This window comes from Hypanus sabinus, chromosome 19, assembly GCF_030144855.1.
Source record: "Hypanus sabinus isolate sHypSab1 chromosome 19, sHypSab1.hap1, whole genome shotgun sequence".
NCBI lineage: Eukaryota > Metazoa > Chordata > Chondrichthyes > Myliobatiformes > Dasyatidae > Hypanus > Hypanus sabinus.
This window is the reverse complement of record NC_082724.1, coordinates 69,178,820-69,191,623: the sequence shown is the minus strand read 5'-3', so window position 1 is coordinate 69,191,623 and position 12,804 is coordinate 69,178,820. Positions and strand designations below refer to the sequence as shown.

At 42.0% G+C, this 12,804-nt stretch overlaps 1 protein-coding gene across 2 annotated transcripts in view; it reads right to left on the bottom strand.

The window, feature by feature from the left end:
• LOC132378014 (ETS domain-containing protein Elk-1-like) overlaps positions 1–12,804 on the bottom strand; it is a 147,764-nt gene that overhangs the window by 11,350 nt on the left and 123,610 nt on the right. The window lies entirely within an intron of this gene.

Sequence of the window (12,804 nt, the reverse complement as noted above, 5' to 3'; positions counted from 1 at the left end):
GATTTCCAAAACGATTTTAATGAAGAACATGACCAGAACATATGTGACAAAGTAGCTACTTCAGTTTTACATCTATCACAGTAGTTGTCTATACTAAGAAGTATTTTAGATAGTCTCTCCTTTGTTAAGTAATAACAATGAACAATTTTAAATTGAATTAAACAGTGGTTAGCACATATAGAAGAAGAATTTATGTTTTTCAAAACTCACAACGAATCTTCATTAACAAAGGTCATATTAAGTTCTCTCTCCCAATCTTGTTTAATCTTTAGTGGTAGGTTCTCTTTTTGTAACAAAAATAAGTTATAAATTCTGCTAATGGAACCTCTCACTAAAGGATTCAATTTCAAAATGGTATCCAACAAATCAGATTCTTGTAAATGTGGAAACTTAGGTAAATATTGTTGTAAAAAATGTTTAACCTGAAAATATTGCAAAAAATGTGTATGAGCGAGAGAATATTTGTTAATTAACTCTTCAAAAATCATCAATCGACCATCACAAAATAAATCTGTAAAAGAACGGATCCCTTTATTTCTCCATAGGAGAAAAATGGGGTCGGTTATTGAAGATTTAAATTAAAAGTTTTGATATAAAAAACTAGACAACTGAAATTGCTTAAAATTAAAAAAATTGTGAAACTGAACCCAAATCTGTAGGGATTGTTTAATAACCGGGTAAAGATTTAAATTTGGAATTTTAGAGAGCTGTAAAGGTAACGGAGCTCCTCATATTGAAGTTAAATGAAATTGTTTAACAGCTTTTAATTCCAAATCAATCCACAGTGGTTTTTGGCTTTTATTGATCCAGTATAACCAAAAATATAATTGTCTAATATTCACAGCCCAATAATAGTCTTAAATTAGGAAGTGCAAGTCCACCATCTTTTTTAGATTTTTGTAAATGATACTTGTTAATTCTTGGTCCCTTATTGCTCCAAATAAAGGAAGAAATAAGAGAATCAATTTGATCGAAAAATTTTTTTTTAGTTAAAAAGGTAGGTATATTTTGGAAAATATATAAAAATCTAGGTAAAATCATCATTTTCACAGCATGGATACGACCTATTAAAGAAAGAGTAAGTGGATTCCATCTGGAAAATAGTTGTTTCATGGAGTCCATTAAAGGAACTATATTAGCTTTATAAAAATCTTTATAGTTTTTAGTAATTATAATACCTAAATAGCTAAATGTATTAACAATTCTAAAAGGTATATCATTATATATACTAACAGGGGCATTTAATGGAAACAATTCACTTTTATTCAAGTTAAGTTTATATCCTGAAAATTTACCAAAATCTTTAAGTGTTTCCAAAAGATTAGGAATTGATTCCTCAAGATTCGAAATAAAAATCAAAAGATCATCTGCATAAAGAAAAATCTTATGTATGGTTCCATTCATAGAGATACCATGAATATTTTTAGCTTCACGTAGTGTTATTGCTCCAATACAAGATTAAATAATAAAGGGCTTAATGGACATCCCTGTCTAGTACCACGAGAAAGTGAAAAAAAAGACCTGTAATGACCGTGGCAATAGGGTTCTTATAAATCATTTGAATCCATCTATTAAAATTATTACCAAAACCAAATTTTTCTAATACTTTAAACAAATATGGCCACTCAACTCTATCAAATGCCTTTTCTGCATCAAGAGAGATGACACAGATAGACAGACATACTTTATTGATCCTGAGGGAAACTGGGTAATTGGCTAACACCAATGTGGTTGGTAACACCAGGTTGCTTAGATAATGGTGAATATATACATAGAGAAGTGTACTTTTTCATTAACTTTTACATTTTATTCTACATTGTTATTGCTTTACCTTACTCTAGGTCAATGTATTGTGTAATGATTTGATCTGCATAAACAGTATACAAGCCAAGCTTTTCACTGGATTGTGGTACTCATGACAGTAACAACAAACAAAAAGCAAAACCAGAAACCTATATATTCATCAAACACTGCTGGCTCAGATTTGAGGTGTTCTCTATCCCAAAATGATATTTTAACTGCAGCTGGGGAGAAAGTCTCTGCCACATCCTTTTTAAACTTACACCTCCCAACCACCCAGCTCACGCACTCCACGCAACCACAGATACCGCCTTGGGAACACTGCTCTTCTCCATCAGCAGGCAAACCACTTTTATTGATTCTCACACTCAGAAATTTCCAGCATTAGTGATGGGAAGCTACTACTTAACAAGTGGCAAAATATAATAACTGTAGTGATATCCTGATGATCTTTAACTGATGATGTGTGGAAACTTTCATTAAAATTGCTTTATTCCTGGACACCCCACCCTGGTCTTCTGCCTGCTCTGGACCTTTCATTGCCAATGGGACATCAACCATCTCAACTTCAACACTCCTCTCTCCAATTTCAACCTCACTTCTTCCGAATGCACTGCTCTCCACTCCCTCCACACTAATTCTAACCTCACTATCAAACCCTCAGATAAAGGGGGGGGGGTTGCTGTAGTAGTCTGGCATACTGACCTTTACCTTGCTGAGGCCCGGCAACAGCTCTCAGACACCTCCCCTTACTGATCTCTTGAACAAGAGCCCACTAAGGAGCACCAAGTCATGGTATCCCACACCGTCACCAACCTTATTAACTCTGGGGATCTCCCATCCACTGCCACCAACCTCATAGTTACCACACTACACCTCCCGTTTCCACCTCCTACCCAAGATCCACAAACCTGCCTGTCCAGATAGACCCATTGTTTCTGCCCCACTGAATTTGTATCTGCATGACTCTATTTTATCTTCCCTGATTCCGTTTCTTCCCACCAATATCTGTGACACTTCACATGCTCTGGATCATTTTCAATATCTTCAAGTTTCCTGGCCCCGATCATCTCGCTTTCACCATTTTCATCCAGTCCCAATACACCTCCATCCCCCATCAGGAGGCCTTAAAACCTCTCCACTTCTTTCTAGAAAACAGACCCAACCAGTTCCCCCCTCCCACCAGTGGACTTGTATCATCATCTCAGAGGTCCTGGACCCATCATATAAATATAATTGCATAGAAACACAACAGCTTCTCTTCTTATGGAATAGATGGCTTTGTTGCCAAGTTTGCAGATGATACAACGTTTGGTGGAGGGATAGGTAGTGTTGAAGAAACAGGCTCCAGAGACAGTTTCAGAGAATGGGAAAGAAAATGGCAAATGAAATACAATGTTGGGAAATGCATGGTCATGCACTGGTAGTAGAAATAGATGTGCAGATTATTTTCTAAATGGGGAGAAAATCCAGCAAGCTGAGATGCAAAGGGACTTGGGAGTCCTTCTGCAGAACATCCTAAAGTGTAACTTGCAGGTCCAGTCGGTGGTGAGGAAGGCAAATGCAATGTTAGCACTCATTTTAAGAAATCTAGAACACAAGGGCAGGGGTGTGATGCTGAGGCTTTATAAAGTACAGGTGAGGCCTCACCTTGAGTGCTATGAACTGTTTTGGGCTCCTCATCTAAGAAAAGATGCGCTGGTATTGAAGAGGAGGAGGTTCGCAAGGATGATTCCGGCAGTGATGGGTTATCACACGAGGAATGTCTGATGGCTCTGCGTGTGTACTTGTTGGAATTTAGAAGGATGAGAGGGGATCTCATTGCAACCTTTTGAACGTTGAAAGGCCTAGACTGAGTAGATTTGGAAAGGCTGTTTCCCATGTTTGGGGAGCCTAGGACAAGAGGGTACTGCCTCAGAATAGAAGGGTGCTCATTTAAAACAGAGATGCAGTGAAATTTCTTTAGCCGGAGGGTGGTGAATTTGTGGATTCGTTACCACAGGCAGCTGTGGAGGCCAGATGATTAGGCAGAGATTGATAGGTTCTTCATTGGCCACGACATCAAAGGCTACGGGGAGAAGGCCGGGGAGTGGGGCTGAGGTGGGGGAAGAAAAGGATCAGCCATTATTGAACGGTGAAACAGACTCAATGGGCCATATGGTCTAATTTTGCTCCCATATCTCATGGTATAAAACCTCAAGTTTACATCCTTGCTTTTATATTCTAGTCATGTTGAAATGAATGCTAACATTGCATTTACCTTCCTCACCACAGACTCAAACTGGAAATTAACCTTTAGGGAATCCTGTATAAGGACTCTTAAACACATTTGTGCCTCAGTTATTTTGTATTTTCTCTCCAATTTAGAAAAAAAACCTCTCATTTCTTTTACCATAACCATACACTTCTTGACACTGTATTCCATCTGCCATTTCTGTGCCAATTCTCCTAATCTAAGTTCTTCAGTAACCTCTCTACTTCAAAACTACCTGCCCCTCCACCTATTTTCAAATCATCTGCAAACTGCAACAAAGCTGTCAGTTCCATCATCCAAATCATTGAGATATAATGTCAAAAGAATCAGCTCCAACACAGAACCCTGTGGAACACCCTAACTCACTGGCAGACAACCAGAAAGGTTCCCTTTATTCCCACTCTTTACCTCCTGCCAATCAGTCATTGGGTTTACCCATGCTAGAATATTTTTTGTAATATCATGGGTTTGTAGCTTGTTATACAGCCTTACGTTTGGCAACTTGTCAAAGGCCTTTTGAAAATCCAAGTACACAAAATCAACTTTCTCTATCCTGCTTGTTATTTCTTCTAAGAATTCCAACAGATTTGTCAGGCAAGATTTTCCCTTGAAGCCTTTTATATCGTGTGCTTCCATGTACCCTGAGACCTCATTCTTAATAATTGACTCCAACATCTTTCTAACTACTGAGGGTTCTACTGCCTCTCTCCCTTCTTGAAGAGTAGACTGACATTTGTAATATTCCAGTCTTCCGGAACCATTCCAGAATCTAGTGATTCTTGAAAGATCATTACTAATGCCTCTATGATCTTTTCAGCTACCTCTTTCAGAACCCTGGGGTGTACACCATGTGGTTCAAATGACTTAACTGCCTTTAGAACTTTATTTCCCAAGCAGCTTCTCTCTATTAATGGAAATTTCATACTTTTCATGACCCCTGACACCTGGAACTTCCACCATACTGCTGATGTCTTCTACAGTGAAGACTGATGCAAAAATTGCAAAATACTTATTCAGTTTATCTGCCATCTCAATGTCACAACGGCCCTCTCCAATTCCAACTTCACTCCTGATCACACTGCTCTCCACTCTGACCCTAAACTCACTCTTAAACTCGCAGATGGGGATGGGCGTGCTGAAGTAGTCTGGCTCTACTTGGCAACAACTATCAGAAATCCCCTCTTACTTGCACCTCGAATAGGATCCTACTAAGGAGCCATTGTCACCTGCACCATCACCAACCTTATTAACTCTGGGGATCTCCCATCCACTGCCACCAACCTCATAGTTCCCACACCCCACACTTCCTACCCAAGATCCACAAACCTACCTGTCCAGGTAAGTCCATTGTTTCTACTTGTTCTGAACTCATATCTCTTTACCTCAACTGTTTTATCCCCCTAGTTCAGTCCCTTCCTACCTACATCCATGACACTTCACATGCTCTAGATCTTTTCAATGATTTCAGGTTCTCTGGCCCCCATCATCTCAGTTTTACTATGGATATCCAGTCCCTATGCACCTCCATCCCCCACCAGGAAGTCCTCAAAGCTCTCTGTTTCTTTCTGAACACCATACCCAACCAGTTCCCCTATACCACCACTCTCCAGTCTCCTCTTAATAATTTCTCCCTGGGCTCCTCCCACTTCCTTCAAACAAAAGGTGTAGCCACGGGCACCTGCAAGGGTCCCAGCTATGCCTGCCTGTTTTTCGGCTATGTGGACAGTCTATGTTCCAAGCCTGCACTGGTGTCTGTCCAGCACTTTTCCTACACTACATTGACCACTGCATTGGTGCTGCTTCCTGCACCCATGTGCAACTTGTCGACTTCATCAACTTTGCCTCCAGTTTCCACCCTGCCCTCAAATTTACCTGGCCCATTCTCAACACCTCCCTCCTCTTTCTCAATCTAACTGTCCCTGTCTCTGGAGATAGCTTATCTACTGATGTCTATTACAAACTCATGGACTCTCACAGCTACATGGACAATCCTCCAAACACCCTGATACTTGTAAAAATGCCAGCCCCTTTTCTCAATTCCTCTGTCTTCATCACATCTGCTCTCAGGATGAGGCTTTTCATTTTAGAATGAAGGAGACGTTCTTCTCCTTCAAAGAAAGGGGCTTCCCTTCTTCCACCATCAACACTGCTCTCAACCCCACCTCCCCCATTTCATGCATGTCTGCTCTCACCCCATCCTCCCGCCACCCCACTAGGAATAGGGTTCCTCTTGTCCTCACCTACAACCTGACCAGCTTTCTGTGTCCAGCACATAATTCTCTGCAACTTCCACTATCTCCAACGGGATCCCACCACCAGGCACACCTTTCCCACCAGCCCACTTTCTGCTTTCCACAGGTATCACTCCCGACACTACTCCCTTGTCCACTTGTCCCCTCCCCACTGATCTCCCTCCTGGCACTTACCCTTGCAAGTAGAACAAGCGCTACACTTGCCCTGCACCTCCTTCCTCACCACCATTCAGGGACCCAAACAGTTCTTCCAGGTGAGGCGACACCTCACCTGTGAGTCTGTTGGGGTTATATACCGCGTCTGGTGCTCCTGGTGTGGCCTCCTGTGTATCGATGAGACCTGACGCAGATTGGGAAACCACTTCGCCGAGCACCTACACTTCATCCACCAGAGAAAGTGGAATTCTACTTAATTCTACTTTCCATTCCCATCCCAATGTGTCTATGCATATGGACATATGCACTGTCATATGTCAGTGACACTGTCACGATGAAGCCAACTCAGGTTGGAGAAACACAACCTCTGGGTGACCTCCAGCCTGGGTGACTCCTCATAGAGGGATCAGAAGTGGAGAGAGTGAGCAGCTTTAAGTTTCTGGGTGTCAAGATCTCTGAGGATCTAACCTGGTCCCAACTTATCGATGTAGTTATAAAGAAGGCAAGATAGCAGCTGTACTTTATTAGGAGTTTGAAGAGATTTGGCATGTCAACAAATACAATCAAAAACTTCTATAGTTGTACCGTGGAGAGCATTCTGACAGGCTGCACCTCTGTCTGGTATGGAGGGGCTACTGCACAGGACTGAAAGAAGCTGCACGAAGTACCCGGGATAACGTCAAGGAGCGGTGCCTCAGAAAGGCAGTGTCCATTATTAAGGACGTCCAGCACCCTGTTCAATACATGCAATTGATTTACTTGTTTATTGATTATTATTATTATTATGTATTGCATTGAACTGATGCTGCTAAGTTAACAAATTTCATGTCACTTGCCAGTGGTAATAAACCTGATTCTGATGGCATGAACATCAATTTCTCGAACTTCCAGTAATGCCCTCCCTTCACCATTCCCCATCCCTCTTTCCCTCTCTCACTTTATCTCACTGCCCACTCATCACCCCCTTTTATTTCTTCCACAGCCTTCTGTCCTATCAGACTCCCCCTTCTCCAGCCCTGTATCTCTTTCACCAGTCAAATTCCCAGCTCTTTACTTCATCCCTCCCCCTTCAGGTTTCACCTATCACCTTGTGTTTTTCTCTCTCCCCACCTTTTAAATCTACTCCTCAGCTTTTTTTCACTCCAGTCCTGCTTGAAGGGTCTTGGCCTAAAACGTTGACAGTACTCTTTTCCATAGATGCTGCCTGGACTGCTGAGTGCCTCCAGCATTTTGAGTGTGTAGCTTTACCTCCACCCTGTGGCCAAAGTAATAACTACAATTCACTGCTTATTAAAGGTCTCTAGCTGCATTGTTTTTTAAATCTACATTTTGAAAGAATTGTTGTTTACAACTGGCGGCTGTTCACGTCACCATGTCCATGACATTTTGAACTACTGAATGAGTCCTGTTCCTCTTGTGGTTCTTCTGGGGCCCTGTAATACTATAGATGGCAAAAGGCCTAGAGGTGGTGGACACTGAGGGAATATTTTAAATAGTGGTAAAGTCTAGGATCAGAGTGCAGCCTCAGAATAAAAGGACATCCCTTTAGAACAGAGATGAGGAGGAATTTCTTTCACCAGAGTGTGTTGAATCTATGGAAATCATTGCCACAGACAGCTGTAGAGGCCAAGTCATTGGTGGAAATTGATTAATAAGGGTGTCAAAGGTTAAGGTGAGAATTGGGTTGAGAAGGAAAATAAATTAACCATGATCATATGACAGAGCAGATTCGATGGCGCGAATGGCTTTCTTCTGTTCATTTGGCTTCACATTGGTTCTTTTGACATTTTATTCCACTGCAGCAGATTCATACCGCAAGTTTCTTAAACCCACAGCACCCCTGAAGGAGAAAGTCACACCTGGAGAATAGCAGATGCACCAAACAGTGCAAAAATCTTTGACTAGCACAGAAATTTGGTACATTATTTCAAAATCAGGTGTAGGATTTCTCCTGACTTTCCCATCTTAACTTTGATAGGAAATATTTGTGGAGTAGAAAGAAGATCAAACCATTCCAACCCTCGAGTCTGCCCAGAAAGATACCATGGCTTCAAGCTCAGGAGAAAATCTTCACCACATCACAATAACCCGTCCTTTTCATTGTTCTTTTGGCAATGAACTTAAAATATGGATTCTCTGGTTTTCAACTTTACTCTGAGTGGAAGCAGTCTCTCCTTCTTCCTATTTATTCACTTACAGGATGTAGATTAATGCAGAGCAGAGATCCCATCATTGTCTCTCCAAATCCATTAAGCAAATTAACATCAAAGCCCTTTGCCAGGCCAACACATCTGGCATGGAGATAGTAGTTACATCCAGTCAATTCCTGAAACATACGCTGCATTCTGAGTTTTGTCATGTGAAGAGAATTATCGAGCAAAGGTAAAGATTCCTTCTTGAAAAATGCAGTGTCCTCAGTGACTCTTGTGAACCCTGCTCATTGACCACTCAAAGTGAAGGAGGATTATTATTTGATCATCCATTACCTGAATTTAGCAGGCAGCTAAAGAATTAAGGAGCAGCCATGACAGTGGGCCCGGAGTCGAATCTCAATTAGCTAGAAGTATCGGAGGTCCTCTGAACTGTTTGGACCATCTTACAGGAAAATTATAGTTTCATGGTTACTGTATGATCACTAAAACTATATCTTTTTGATTAGATTCCAGAACTACTTAATTATGAACTGAATTTCCTGTGGCTTGGATGAGTTTGAATTTCTGTCTCTGGGATCAATGGTCCAGGACTCTGACTGCTAGTCCAAAGGGTGGAGTGGTGGCATACTGGTTAATGCATAATGCTTATAGTGCCAGATGTCAAACAGGCACTCAATTACCACTGCTGCACATTCTCCCCATAGCCGCACGAGTTTCCTCCGGATGCTCCGGTTTCCTTTGCCACACTCTAACGATGGTAGGAGTGAGTATTAGTAATCTGTGGACGCGCTATGTTGGTGCAGGAAGCATGGTGACACGTGTGGGATGCAACCAGCATATTCTCAACTCAAACAATGTACTTCACTGTATGTTTCAATGTACAAGTGACAAAAATACAATTAAATTGCTATTCCCTCAGCAAGCTATCAGCATTTTCAATAATGCAGATAAATTTCCAGTAAGTATCTCTAACTTCATGAATTAGCTTAATGAATTTTTTGATGATGTGACTAAACACGTCGATGAAGATAGAGCAATAGATGTAGTGTATATGGATTTCAGCAAGGCATTTGATCAGGTACCCCATGCAGGGCTTATTGAGAAAGTAAAGAGGCATAGGATACAAGGGGACCTGCAGACATGTCATATTCTGCATGGAGGTTGCTGACAAGTGGTGTGCCTCAGGGATCCCTTCTCTTCGTGATTTTTATAAATGATCTGGATGAGGAAATGGAGGGATGGGTTAGTAAATTTGCTGATGACACAAAGGTTGGGGGTGTTGTGGATAGTGTGGAGGGCTGAGAAGTGGCAGATGGAGTTCAACCCAGTTAAGTGTGAGATGGTTCATTTTGGTAGGTCAAATATGATGGCAGAATATAGTATTAATGGTAAGACTCTTGGTGGTGTGGAGGGATCAGAGGGATCTTCGGGTCCAGGTTAATAGGACACTCAAAGCTGCTGCACAGGTTGATCCTGTGATTAAGAAGGCATACGGTGCATTGGCCTTCATCAACTGTGGGATTGAGTTCGGAGCCAGAGGTAATGTTACAGCTATATAGGACCCTGGTCAGACCCCACTTGGAGTACTGTGCTCATTTCTGGTATCCTCACTACAGGAAGGATGTGGAAGCCATAGAAAGGGTACAGAGGAGATTTACAAGGATGTTGCCTGGATCGGGGAACATGCCTTATGGGAATAGGTTGAGTGAACTTGGCCTTTTCTCCTTGGAGTGACGGGGGATGAGAGGTGTATAAGATGATTGGAGGCATTGATCGTGTGGATAGTCAGAGGCTTTTTCCCAGGGCTGAAATGGTTAGCATGAGTGAGCAAAGTTTTAAGGTGCTTGGAAGTAGGTACAGAGGAGATGTCAGGGGTAAGTTTTTCACTCAGAGAGTGGTGAGTGCCTGGAATAGGCTGCAGGTGACGGTGGTGAAGGCAGATACAATAGGGTCTTTTAATAGACTCCTGGACAGGTACATGATGCTTGAAAAACAGAGGGCTATGAGTAACCCGAGGTGATTTCTGAAGTAAGTACATGCTTGGCACAGCACTGGGGGCTGAAGGGCCTGTATCTTCCTGTGGGTTTCTATGTAAACACCTTGCAAATTGAGTACTGATGATGAATAAACACAAGCGATCTTGCAGACATTGCAGATCCCAGAACAACACACACAAAATGCTGGATGAACTGAGTAGGCAGCTACGTCCATGGAAAAAGGAACAGTTGATGCTTTGGAGTAAAACCCTTCAACAGCAACCCTCTGACCTGTTGAGTTCCTTGTGCGTTGCTTGGATTTCCAGCATCTTCACATTTTGTCTTGTTTGAGGTTAAGCAAGCTAGTCCTTTACTCCTTGGAGTAAAGGAGGATGGCAGGTGACTCGATAGAGGGGTATAAGATGATAAGAGGTATAGATTCAGTGAGAGAGCCAGGGACTTTTTCCCAGCACACTAATGGCTAATACGAAGGGGCATAATTCTAAGACAGTTGGAGGGAAGCATAGGGTGAATGAATAAATTCTTCTCGGGCTTCCAGCTGGATACAGGTATTATTTTTAACTGACGTTTCAATGACAAACTCTCCCATTTTCATCAGGGATGATGCCTGGGCATGTCTATCCAGTGGCATTTATAACCCTCTGTCCCGCTTGATTGGTTAGTCCTCATCCAATCAGGTTTCCGCTCTCCCACCTTGTTACAATCGAATTCTAGTTCTTACTTAGAGAGAGTGAGACCTTGGTCTTTGTTAAAATTCTTTTCCTCTAGCTTTATTTCAATGGCTTCCTTCACCAGGTGGTCCTAACACCCAATGGCACGGCAAAGTCAATCCTAGGGTCATTGTGAATGCAATGTTCTCTGGGTAACCCAAACAGATACACCTCCTGTACTCCTTGATGCAGGTTTCCACCACATGCCCTGTCTGACTGATACGGATACACTGCTCCGCATTCACAGCGAGTCCTGCAAATGGCCACCGGATTGACTTCAACAGCACAAAACTACTGTGGGTTTTGGGACTGCCTGGTAGACAATGAAGTAAAATTAGTGGAAAAGAATTCTAACAAAGACAAAGGTCTCACTCTCATTAGGAGCTGGAATTCGATGGGACAGAGGAAACCTGACTGGATGATACCAGTACCTGGCACGAAGCCTGAGAAGAGTTTAATTGTCATTTATGCTGAGAAAGTACTAAATCTTCATAGGGGGAATGTCAGAGGAAGGTCTTTTCCACACACAGAGGGGTGGGTGCATGGAATCTGCTGCCACACGTGGTGAGAGAGGTACGAATATTAGGAACATTTAAGAAACTCTTAGATGGCATACAGATAATAGAAAAATGGAGGGCTACGTAGGAGGGAAGGGTTAGATTGATGTTAGAGTATGCTAAAAGGTCATCTACTGTGCTCTAGTGTTCTATAACTCTAATCCCCTTCCTTCACAGGTACTGCTCAACCTGTTGAGATGTACATTATGAGAAGAGGCACAGATAGAGTGAACAGCCAGAGCCTCTTTACAAGGGTGGAAATGGCTCTTATGAAGAGGCGTAATTTTAAAGTGTCAGAGTTAAGTTTTTTTTACATAGAGAGCGGTGGTTGTGTGGAACGTGTTGCCAGAGGTGGTGCTAGAGGCAGATACATTTGGGACATTTAAGGGGCTCTTAACGATGAAAGAAGAAGAGAGTGTAATGTGGAAGGGAAGGATTGGGTTGACTTTACAGTAGGTTAAAGCAACAGCACAACATAGTGGGCCAACTGCATAGGTTAAATGCCTGCTATAAATTGCCCCAGTGATAAGTGAGTGTAGAATCTTGGGGATATGGGGAAAATAAAGCAAGATTAGCTCAAGTTTAGTTTAAGTTGCTATCTGATGGACAGTATGCACTTTGTGGGCCAAATGATCTGCTCCAGATTGGGTAATGGACAGAAGTGATGACAGTAATGTAGTAAATGTGGTGTGTGAACACCTAAAGGCTTTTGCTAAAGTACAGCAAACCTGGCATTTCATCAGAGTTGAAGCACTTGGTATAATTGGAACATGAGTCTGCAGGTCAGCTACTACTGTGGTGAATGGTTATTCTGAAGACAGGCGGAAGTCAGAGGGTAAAAGGGGCAATTCTAGTCACTGATGTTAAGGACATATTTGATAAAAATCTATATTTATGACCAAGATTTTGGGATACAACTTCTAAA